Source organism: Carcharodon carcharias, chromosome 23, assembly GCF_017639515.1.
Source record: "Carcharodon carcharias isolate sCarCar2 chromosome 23, sCarCar2.pri, whole genome shotgun sequence".
Taxonomy (NCBI): domain Eukaryota; kingdom Metazoa; phylum Chordata; class Chondrichthyes; order Lamniformes; family Lamnidae; genus Carcharodon; species Carcharodon carcharias.
In genome coordinates, this window is record NC_054489.1 from 38,529,979 (window position 1) to 38,542,356 (window position 12,378).

The 12,378-nt window shown below is 42.1% G+C and overlaps 1 protein-coding gene across 4 annotated transcripts in view; it reads left to right on the forward strand.

Moving 5' to 3' along the window:
- The window catches only part of LOC121269049 (rho GTPase-activating protein 27-like), a 201,565-nt gene that overhangs the window by 101,859 nt on the left and 87,328 nt on the right, over positions 1–12,378 (forward strand). The window contains exon 1 of one of the 4 annotated variants that reach the window (XM_041173460.1): positions 9,512–9,617. The exons of the other annotated variants lie outside the window; for them this stretch is intronic. The gene's annotated coding sequence lies outside the window, so the exon portion shown is untranslated. Of the gene's footprint in view, positions 1–9,511; positions 9,618–12,378 lie in introns of those variants that run through there. 4 annotated transcript variants of the gene reach the window in all.

The following is a 12,378-nucleotide window of genomic DNA, read 5'->3' on the forward strand; positions in this document are numbered from 1 at the left end:
TCCCACATGTGACTGCACTTCATTGACCGTTAACTGCTTTGGTATACCCTGAGGTTGTGAAAGGTGCTACATAAATGCAAGCCTTTATTTTTCTGTTTTTACACATTGGAACATTCATGCACAAAATGGTGGGTCATGGATCTGAGGAGAGAAAAAAAGTTAGACCAGAACCAAACTTTTTGAAAACTAACTTACAGGTGATGGAATTTATTAATGGTTTTAATTATCATAGTGAGCGCTGTCACATTCCTGTCACATTCCTGAGTTCTTTTTATACTAATGATAACCCAGTTTTAGTTTTAAATTATTACATCCCAAAATTACTAGATAGGAACAAACTGATCTTGCATGTGATCCAATCCTTATAGGCTTGTTTTGATATTTATGTGGAAACCAGCCCAGAAATTAGTATTGGCTATGCCTATAGACAATGTTTCACATATTTAATTATTTTCCTATCTTCGCTATCTGACGAGCTGTATAAACCAATTTAAAATTAAAAGGGTTTTATGCTTATGTTAAAAAAGCCGATGGAAGAATGTCTAATTAACCCATTTAGTACTTATCCACTGACGTCGCTTATAATAATTTCTAGGCCCTTGTTTGTGTACAAAACATTGACTGTGTTTCAAAAAAAAATTGGAATGTCCTGTGGAAGGGAAAGGCTTTATCAAAATGTAAGCTCTTTATTTTTTTATCTGTTTTTATTCATAAACCAGAAGTGACATGAAGGGAAATGTTACAAATATTCAGGGGACTGTTTGGATATTTAGGCAGCATACCTGGCTGGCTGCCATTCGCTGCTAGAGCTGTTGGGGTAATAGCCTCGATTTTAATTCAAGACATCAGCGCTGAGGCTGAGGTTGGTGCTCACCACCCATCCTGTAAGGTCCAGGAGAGTTTAACTCCCAGGCCTCACGTAAGTGAGAGCCCTGCCCAAGTCTGGTGAAAGTCGATACTTGACCAATGAAAGTCATTGGGAGTGAAAGTTTGGGCAGCAGGAAGCCACAGCTGGGCAGTCGAGTATTGGGGTGATCTGGAGGTGATCTCAATTGTGGGGGAATGGCCCGAAATTCCTTTGTGGGACTCAGAGCTCTAGATCTACAGGGAAATCATACAAAATTAACCTTAGGACCACATGTGGCCTGGTTCCTCATCAGCAGTTAAAATTACTTTGAGGTCTGAATGATGTTATCAGAGCCCAACTATTTAATGGTAATAACATCCCTGCCTGCCCTTGGATGGTTGAAAACCCAGTAGTTAAAATGGTGGCTGGCGTGAACACAGCAGGAAGTGCCTGACTGCCGTATTATCCAGCCACCCCGGTACTAATAGCAACATTTCAAATCAGCCCCCTTATCTCTGATTGGCAGATTGAACTCCAACTGATCATCTTGGTGTTGTGAGAGTTAAGAGAAGTATTTTCAAAAGCAAATGCATGTTACTGTGACAAAAAAAATGCCAGATAGCATTTAACTATGAAGACAAAGAAAGACTGATGGAATTTTATTTTCTGGATGGAGAGGAAACTATCAGCTTTATAGAGGAGTGAGTGTATAAAGATTGCAAAGTAACAGTGGGAGCTAGTTCAATGCTACAATGGCAAAAACCTTGGGCTTGGATTCTTGTATACTGTAAACAATTGCAATGCAATCATTCAGAGGATGTGTGCCGAATTTACTCCCCTTTTCACATAGAACACGATTACTGTTTTGTGTTTCCATGTCTACCATTAGCTGCCTGCTCCCTCAGTCTAGATGGTGAATGCCAGCACGCACTCACCCAAATGTCATTACTTCATGATTGTTTAATCAAAATGGCAGAACTCCCTTCCTAACTGTAGTATATTGCAAGATCTGAGTATTTTGGTGTTAGGTCCATTTAGTATTGGGGTGGAATCTGATGGTACATCCTAATATTTGTCATTGGTAGCATAGAAGGGAACAAGGTCTCTCTGGCTGTTTTACTTATAGTAAGGATCATTTACAGTGGAGTACATCTGTCATTGAGAAAGTGTTAAGAGAGCACAAAGTGGTCTTTGAACAAAGAGGACCAAATGATAAAATTAGCCATCAGTACGATATTAAATATCATAAGTCAGCAGATTATGCAAATGTGGATGTTCGTTTGAGATTTCCCATGAAAACTGATTCCTTTTTAGCTACTGAGTTACCTGTAAATGACTTTACATACACAAAAGATATGCCAGTGTCTGCCAGAGAAATTAGAAAAGAAACATGCAAGGATGTGCTGCTCAGTAAAGTGCTCAATTATGTCATGAATGGCCTTCCTAAAGAGCGTGATGGTGAGAAGTTGCAGGAGTACTTCACATATAGAAGTGAACTGAGTGTGGATCAAGGCTGTCTCCTATGGGATTTAAGAGTCTAGACCGCCAATGTTTAGAGAGAAATTGTTAGAGGAACGTCATCAAGAGCACACAAGGATAGTCTGTATGAAAGCAGTAGTAAGAAACTGTTTTTGGTATCCAAAAGTAGCTACAGAGAAGAGTTGGTGAAAAGTTGTGAAGTGTTCTCAGAATGAGAAACAATTCATTCTGTGGTCAAACACAAGAAAACTGGGAAGGAGTACAAGTCGATTTCTTTGAGGTGGAAGGGAGAGAGTGCTTTGTTTTGGTAACTAGCTATAGCAAGTGGATATTTGTTGAATCTATGGTCAATACCACAAGTGCGAAAACGATTGAGGCTTTGAGAAGTTGGGTTGCAATTTATGGGTTGCCAGAGTTATTGATATCAGATAATGGTCCGCAGTTTTCATTAGAAGAGTGGAAATATTTCTGGGTAAGAATGGATTTAAACACATTCTTATGGCACCACGTTTCCCAGCTTTAAATGGTGCTGCAGAAAGAAGTGTAAAGATTGTGAAGGAGTCTTTGCAGAAGTATTTGTTAGCTGACAAGCTAAGCAGTAACTTCCATGTCTGCCTTAACACCGATGAGACAATTTTCTGTTCTCTTACAGAAAACTCCACAGTCTACAACAACTTGCTCACCTTGCAAGTTAGTGTTTAAGCATGCTCCTAGGACAAGGTTTATTTTGCTTAAGCCTGATGCCACTAACAACGTAAGAGACCAAGGCTCCTTTTGTTCTGTGGTCAAACACAAGAAAACTGGGAATGAGTACAAATCGATTTCTTTGAGCTGGAAGGGAGAGAGTGCTTTGTTTTGTTAACTAGCTATAGCAAATGGTTATTTGTTGAATCTATGGTCAATACCACAAGTGCAAAAACGATTGAGGTTTTGAGAAGTTGGTTTGCATTTTATGGGTTGCCAGAGTTATTGATATCAGATAATGGTCCGCAGTTTTCATTAGAAGAGTGGAAATATTTCTGGGTAAGAATGAATTAAACACATTCTTATGGCACCACGTTTCCCAGCTTTGAATGGTGCTGCAGAAAGAAGTGTAAAGATTGTGAAGGGGTCTTTGCAGAAGTATTTGTTAGCTGACAAGCTAAGCAGTAACTTCCATGTCTGCCTTAACACTGATGAGACAATTTTCTGTTCTCTTACAGAGAACTCCACAGTCTACAACAACTTGCTCACCTTGCAAGTTGGTGTTTAAGCATGCTCCTAGGACAAAGTTTATTTTGCTTAAGCCTCATGCCAGCACCAACGTAAGAGAAAAGCAAGACAAAGTGAAGATTAGTCATGATATTTCAGACATGAAACTACTGGTCAGCAATCATGGTGAAACACCACTGAGATGAAAAGGAGAAGTATGTGTTTGGAGTTGCTGTGAAGCAACATATCTAGTGAAGATTGGAGAGAGACTCCACCAGTATCGTCTAGATCATTTGCTTGAAAGAGGAAATCTGATAAAAGGAGAGCATGAGAAACCTTCTATAGTTCAAATTCCTCATACAGTTCCAAGTGAAAGTCAGAAGGAAAGTGAATGTCACAAAGAGGCTGAAAGCTTCCTGGTATCACAAAATCCACTGGCACAGCAAAGTGAATCAGGGTCTTTGATTAAGACAAATCAATCAATGTCACATTCCCAACGATTAAGTGGAATTGGTCGTCAAAGTCAAAACTTAGTTTTGACAGTCAGAGATGTTGAGAGAGCAGAGTCAAGCTAATGGAAATGGAAAGAGAAAGAAACCATATAGGTTAATTGAAAGTATGTAGCAAGAAGAAAAACGTTGGTCTTTTCATTATTTCTTGTAAAATGATATATTTTATTATATGCATACTGGTGCCATGAATTTTTTTGTTTTACATGTATAACAATATTGCCAGAGTAATATATATGTTTTGGTTGTGATTACAGTAAAAGCAAGTATGCAACCAAATCTGTTAAATTTTTAGGTATTGTTGATGTTGGTTTAGTCACACTGAATTCTGGGAATTTACGTACATATACTATTTTAGGCTTTAATGTATAAGTTTTTTTAGTGGGGAGGGAGTTTAGTATAATATCTGAGCACTTCCTTATATTGCCCTCGCTGTTGCATTCCCTATTGGGGAGGTGTAAATAAAGTTGTTCAATAATGGCTGCCTGCAGTTGAGCATGTGTTAATCTTACTCCTTGCAATACAAAACTTAACCATGCAGTGAAGGTATGTTTACCACATAGACTGCAGCAGTTTAACCACCATCTCAAGAGCAACTAGAGATGAACTTGGTAGCGACACCTTCTGAGAATGAAGCAAAATAAAGCCCACGTGATTATTTTCCAGTAGGGTCAGGAACCTTTGGATGATGTTGGCCTTTATCGCGAGAGGATTTGAGTACAGGAGCAGGGATGTCTTACTGCAATTATACAGGGCCTTGGTGAGACCATACTTGTAATATTGTGTGCAGTTTTGGTCTCCTTATCTGAGGAAGGATGTTCTTGCTATAGAGGGAGTGCAGCGAAGGTTTACCAGACTGATTCCTGGGGTGGTAGGACTGACATATGAGAGGTTAGGATTATATTGGCTGGAGTTCAGAAGAATGAGGGGGGGATCTTGTGGAAACCTATAAAATTCTAACAGGACTAGACGGTAGAAGCAGGAAGGATGTTCCTGATGGTAGGGGAGTCCAGAACCAGGGGTCACAGTCTGAGGATATGGGGTAGACCATTTAGGACTGAGATAAGGAGAAATTTCTTCACCCAGAGAGTGGTGAGCCTGTGGAATTCGCTACCACAGAAAGTAGCTGAGACCAAAATATTGTGGGCAGAATTTTGCCCTTGGATGGTGGGCGGGCCATACAGCCAACACCTGCCACCGAAACGGGGCCTGCTGCCATTTTGAGTGGGTGGGCCAATTAAGGCCCGCCCAGCAGCTTGCCCAACAGGAAGCGATCTGCGCTTCCTGTGTAGGGGGGAGAGATTCCCCATCTGTCACTGCTCCCTGAGGCAAAGTCCTGTCTCAGGGAGATCAGTGAGACATAAGAAAAGTCAAAAATAGAGAAATATTAAAATTATTAACATGTCCCCCTCACGTGACAATGTCACACAAGATGGGACATGTTAAGAAGAAACACATAAAGTTTATTAAATTTTTAAAAAACGGACATGAAACTTCATCCCGCCAGTGGATAAAGTTTCATGAATAATCAGAAGCCCGCTGGAGCTCCTGGCCTGCCTGCCAGCCTTAAGCTTGGATGGGCAGGTCTTTAATTATCTTACTTAGCCTGTCGATGGCCTCAATTGGCCATTGACAGGTCGGCGGGCGGACAGAGAAATCAGTTGTCTTCCCACCTTCCTAAAAATTTAAAGGGACCGGGATGACGTCGGGGGTTCCTCCCGATGTCATCCTGTGTCATTTTCCCCTCGGCGAGCGGGCCCTGCCCCCAAATCGCTGATGGGAAAATCCTGGCCTGTATATTCAAGAAGGAGTTAGATATAGCTGTTGGGGCGAAAGGGATCAAAGGATATGGGGAGAAAGCGGGAGCAGGCTATTGAGTTGGATGATCAGTCATGATCATAATGAATGGCGGAGCAGGCTCGAAGGGCCGAATGGCCTACTCCTACACTTAGTTTCTAAGTTTCTATGTTTTTCCCCCTTTCTAGAGCAGAAACATGATCGCATATTGCAACACCATTGCTGCCAGCCTAGTTTTGATTAGTTTTGCAAGACACTGGCTTCATTTCAGTCTCATTAGAAAAATGGCACCTCCAACTGAGCTGCACTGAAATATCTAGATTATCTCTGGACTTCACATTGAACCGATGACCTTTGATCCTGAGATGAGAATACAAGCTCTAAGCTAAGGTTGACATTATGTTCAGTACAGATGAGAAGTCAAGTTTGGATCTTTCGGGCTTAATACCACACCACCAATCATCCAGTCATGTTTCAATTGTTCTGTCTACTTAGATGCTTCTTACATTTTTCATTATCTTAGGGGTTAGCTTTGGTCAGTGCTATCACTCTTACCTGGGATAAGGCACAGAACTGAGCACATAAGCCCAGATTTTTGTTCCCGGGTCAGGTGTACAGAGATGGGAGAATTCCTGATTCTGCAAACCCAATCTTTAAAAATGGCTGCCCGCAGGTCGGATTTTTGATGCAGGCTGGATTGGAAGCCGTGTCTGCCATGCCTGGAACGAGTGTGGACGCTGCCAGGTGCAAAGGTGGAGTGGGCAGAAGGCCTGCCTCTGTGCTATGAGAACAAATAACAAAAAGAATAAAACAAAAACAGCCCTTCAGCCTTCACCTCTCATCCAACCCCCTCACCACTCCACACCCTCCCTGATGCCAACTCTACCAACCCGTGATGGCCCCTCATACCCCTCATGCCAACTAATGCCAACCCATGCCCCACCCACTACCCTTTGATCTTACCCTCTCCATGCCATCTAGTATCCCTGGACAGTTCCTTGACAACTTTGACAGTTCATAGACAGTTCTTTGACAGCTTGACAGTTCCAATGAGTTTGTGTGTAAGCAGTGCCTAATCATGTTCATTTTTAACAATACCGAAGAGTGCCTTACCCCTCCCAAAGATGTCCTGAGATCTTCTCCAAAGGGGTATCCAAACAAATTCACCAAGTTCAGACCTCTTCTTACCCTGTTCTAATTTTCACACTTTGGGTTTCACAATACTGGCCTTCCATAATCCCACTTCGGTATTGGCAGCTGGTGATTTAAATGCCAGCTGCCTCTGCAAATTGCATATGCGCGAATCCCAGCCCAACTTCAGTCCCACCCCGGTGAAGATGGGAAATGACGGGTTCAGGGCTGGGACTTAGACCCAGGTTTTTGCCACAATTGAAAGGCTGTCCGTCATGGTGAAAATCCTGGAAATAGCCAAATATTCGAAGCCTCCCATTAGCTGATTTGTTCCCTCAGGCCTGAGAAATGCAGTTGGCCCTTGTTAAAGTTGGAACAGAAGTAAATTCTTTGGCTTATAATCTTATTAAAATATTTAAATGAGAGGCCCATATCCTGAGAGCAGATTGGTCGCGTGTCCCTTATCCAGCCTATTGAACTGCAAGTGGGTGGATTCAGATTTTAAATTTATTCCAATATAACTTCTGACCCTACTCAAACCTACCTGCTCTGGGGTTAAAATTATCCCCACTGAATCTCTCATTAGCACATCCAAAACAGATTAAAATGCATGTGTCCACAGAGCGTGTAGTCTTGTCTTTACAACACCATTATTTTGGCACAATACGACGCCTAGTATTAAATTACTCCAGTTGAAAGCTGGCCTTATATCAATAACATTTTGTCATTAATTTATATTAATATTTTCTCTATATCTATGAATTGATTAATTAATCCTTTCATCAGTGGCTCTGATGACAGGTCATTGACCTGAAACATTGAGGTGAATTTTTCCGCTGACGTCAAGAACACATCAGGAGCATTTCCCGTTCCTGACCCTCCTGGTGTCTGATCTTATGGGAGGCCATCTCCGCATTTTCTATCCAAATAAAGGAGGCCCAATCAGATGACCCACAGCACTGGATGTCTGGCAGCCCCACCGAGAGGGGTTGGTTGCTGCTGAGACAGAAAGAGGAGTGTGAGATAGGCTCAAGGTGGAGGTGCTCTGCAGAAAATTAAAAAATAAGGAAGGCCAGCACTTGTGCAAGCCTCAAAAGAGCCTATCCCCAAAGCCTGTCCACCATCTGGAAAATCCTGAAACCCCCCCCGCTGCAACCTTATGTAACAACATTGCGGGTGAGCTTACACTACGTGAGCTGCAACAGCTCACAAGGCAACTCATCACCACCTTCTCAAGGGCAATTAGGGATTGACAAATGTTGTCCTTACCAGTAGTACCCGTACCCCATGAATGAATAATAAAGAAAGATGAGTGATAACATATAATTCTCCAGCAATAAATCATCCAACCTTGGTAACAGGGTAGACCAGTTGTATCTGTGTGTCTTGCATTCTACTGTCAGGATAGCTGGCTCCTCTTGTGACCTCAATATATTGTGATGGTTCAGCATTCCTTTGTAGTTTATACAAAATAGACTTGTGATACAAGCATGCTGATGCTTTGAAATGGTTTGTCAATCACCACACAGGACACACCCATTGTCATTCTGTTAAATGTAATCCCTGCTGTGGTATCAGAAAAGCCATGCTGTCTAATGCCATCCAATTTTGGAGGGGTGGCCAGGGGGTGTGGTGGGCAAAGGGAGACTATTTCCAAGAACAGAAAGCCCGCCCTTTGCCTACTGGAGGCCTTCAGAGTCTGGAGATTCAAGAAAGAATGGAAGAGTTGCGGTTATACAGCACTTTTCATGGTTTGAGGACATTTCCAAATGCTTTACAGCCAAATAAATACTTTTGAAGTTCAGTCATTGTTGGGAGGCAGCAAATGCACAACCAATTTGCACCTAGCAAGGTTTCACAAACAGCAATGAAATAATGACTAAATAATCAGTGTAAGTGATGTTGATTGAACAGTAAATATTGGTTGGACACTAGGGGGAGGGGGGTGGGGGTGGGGAACTCCTCTGCTCTACTTTGAAATAGTGCCACCTGAGAGGACTGGCTAGAATTGCCAAATCTCCAGCATTGTCCTGGAGCTTACAACAATTAATCCTCTGGACACTTTTGCGAGTAATCCATTTTCTTTGAACACTTTTTTGTTTATTAATTATAAATCTTGTGGGACAAAGGTTGTTAGATTGGGCAACTCCCATGGCCTTAGGCTTGGTTAGTTCTGCCTTTACGTAACTGCGACTGACATTGATAAAAAATCAAAGGCTCACTGAAATCAAACAACCTTCCTTTCAATGCTCTGCCGAATTAGCTAAACACCTCCTCATTGAACTCTGAGTACATTGAGGGATTTCCTAAACACTTTCGGGCCCCTGAGTGTGTATTTTAATTAGGTTGTTATCACTGCTTTAAGAAATTGCTGGGCTCCTCCCATTCAGGTGTGGGTTGCTTTGCACCTGTATCACAGGCTCTGCAGTCATGGAAGGGGCGTGAATGTAGCCAGCCATGCTGTGCACGCTCAAAACAGGGGAGGCAGTAAAACTAGATTGCCTGTATAATCCACTTAAACGCCAGGCATTCAGTTGGAAGCAATCCAGGGGTTTAAAGCACCTGCTCCTCACGGGGGAGAGAGACACAGAATTTGTAGCATAAACCCAGCTGTATTGACTGAAGCAGTGGAGTTGCCTTCAATCACTGCAGGTCTCTAGTTGGTAAGGATTTATTTTTCTTCCTTCCTGTTCTGTTTTCCTGGGTTATTGATTGGGAGATTTTCAAGGAGAGTAGTTTGTGTGTATGCATGGAGGTGGGGAACCTGGGTGTGGTGCACTCTGTCGTTGATAGTAGAACTTGTGTAGCTATGTAGTGTGTAGGACTTACAGATTTCTGGATCGGTTAATTTTTCAGTCGCAGTTGTGAGCTGAAATTATTTCTTTTTAGCTTCTTTTCCTGCTATGACCTGCTCGAGGAAGTAGCAGGCATTTTAACCAACAGCTGTCCAGTTGTGAGATACAGTTATGGATAATACAGCTCTTCCTCTCAATCTAGCAGCTTTGGAGTGACCAGGGCACGAGAAGCAGAATTAACGAGTCGAAAACACAGTCAACAAATGCCCGCCTATATTGTTAAACATCGGTAGATTTATGAGGCTTCTCAAAATCTGTGTACTGTGTAAGGACACACCGATGGTCAGACAGAGGGAGCACAGCTTATCAAAAAGCAAAATGATAGCTGGCCTCACTCTAAAACCCCATATTCTGAAATAAAACTAGTACAGCTAAAGTAAATAGATATATGTCATATACAATATGGCACTGCTTTCAAAGTGACACCGTGCTCTGTGAAAATTACATCACTGATACTGAGCACCCATTTGATAATTACAGTTATTGCGGTTTGAGTAAGTTTCTCTATCTGGTCATCTTTTCTCTCTTTTTTCCTGAATGTATTGATTCACATTTCTATGTTGGTTCTCTAGTGCTTCAACCAGCCATCTTCCACGTATCAGTGACAGTCTGCAGAATAAATTCTTGGAATATGGGCATCACTAGCATTTATTGCCCATCCCTAGTTGCCCTTATCAGTTGGTTGCTAGACCACTTCAGAGGACACTTAGGAGTCAACTACATTACTATGGGCCTAGAGTCACATATAGACCAGACCCAGTAAGGACAGCAGGTTTCCTTCCTTAAAGGACATTGTTGAAGCTGTTGTTTTTTTTAACAAAAACCTAGCAGCTTCATCAACTTCATAGTTATTTTTACTGATAACAGCTTTTAAATTGAATTCAGTGTTGAAAAGTTCCATCGTGAACCCACATTCTCTGGATTAGCCCAGTAACATAACCACAGTGCAGTGGCCTGTCGTGCCATTAAACAATAGAAGGGTACCCTGTCTGAGCTAATTCTGCTCTCACAGGCAGACTTTGCAACAGGAAGGGTTGAACAGTGACTGGGTGAGATGTCCTCTGCACAGTGTGCAGCAGTCACAAACACACACATTATAAAACATAATTCTCATATAGCACAGGGAAGAACTGTGCTACACCTTGGACAGAAACAATTCTTGACTGTAGGAGTGCTGCAGTATTAAAGATGCTTCCGGATGGGAGTTCAATAGAGAACTCTGTCTGCCTTCCTAAGTGAATGTATGATCCCATGGCTGGAGTCACAGTAGGATTGTGGTTGCACAAGAGGCTGGGAGAGAAGGTGAGATATTGGCTGACCCTGTCTGGTAGGGGTTGGCTGCCTTAATGACAGTTGCAATATCTTAAAAGTCCTAGTGCTGCAACTTAATGCCAATAATAAAAAAAAGGGAGAGATACATTTCAACATTTAAAAGTTATATTTTTAAAATTATTAATGATATTTCCACAAGTGTAATGTTAAAAAAAGCAACAAGGCATTTGATTACCATCAAAATGGATTTCATCAATCAAGGTCAGGAGCCACATGAGTCCTTAATGAGCCGCATGTGGGTCCCGACCTGCAGGTTCCAGAGCCCTCTGCATGGAAATTAAATTGGAACTAAGCACCTAGAAAGGGCCGGGGAATATGTAGGAATAAAGAAATGCAAATAATTATGGAAAGGATGGTAACTGCATAGTCAAATAATTAGCATACTCCCAGTTTGATGGTGTCAGTTCAGGCCTAATGCCATCACACCTCCTGGGTAGTAGTTCCATTTTGACCCCTTCTCCAACGTTGTATTCCTGAGTTATATGGGGCCGGAATTTTACGGCCCCATTTCGGCGGGAATGGGGCCATAAAATGCGGCAGGGTTGTTATAAATGTCATTGCCGATGGCGGGAACGTAAAATCCCGCTGTCGTAAAATTCTGCCCTGTGAGTTGCGATGCGGAAACCCCTATAGGTATTTAAATTAGCTGCTCCGTCATGCCCAAACCCAACATTGCAGATATTGAAGAGACTTCAGTAGTTTAGTGTGCAGGAAAATTGATGTCTCTGTCTGGCTGCCAGACTCTACATAGGAGGAGGCCATTCAGCCCCTCAGGCCTGTTTGACCATTCAATCGGTTCACGGTTGGTCTGTACCTCAGCTTCACTTACCTGCCTTTGTTCAATATTCCTCACCCAACACAAATCTTATCAATCTCATTGCTGAAAATTTGAACTGACCCAGCACGCACAGCCTTTAAGTTCCTGATTTCCTTTTCTTTTTGTGGAAAAAAAGTGCTTCGCAATTTTACTCTTAAATGACCCAGCTCTAATTTTAAGATTATATCCTCTGGACCTTGACTCCTCCACCAGGGAATAGCATTGGACAGCAGAATTGTTGTCTAACCTTTTCACGGGTCACTAGTTTGAAGTGATTGATTTACAGTAATGTCAGCATAGGAAGCAGCATCCGGTCACTGTTCTGCATGACAGAGTACAGAAGATTTTAATACTATAAAAGCTGTTGGCTTACACAGCCCTCCAATTACTAAGAAAACTTTATATCTGCTCTGGAAATCA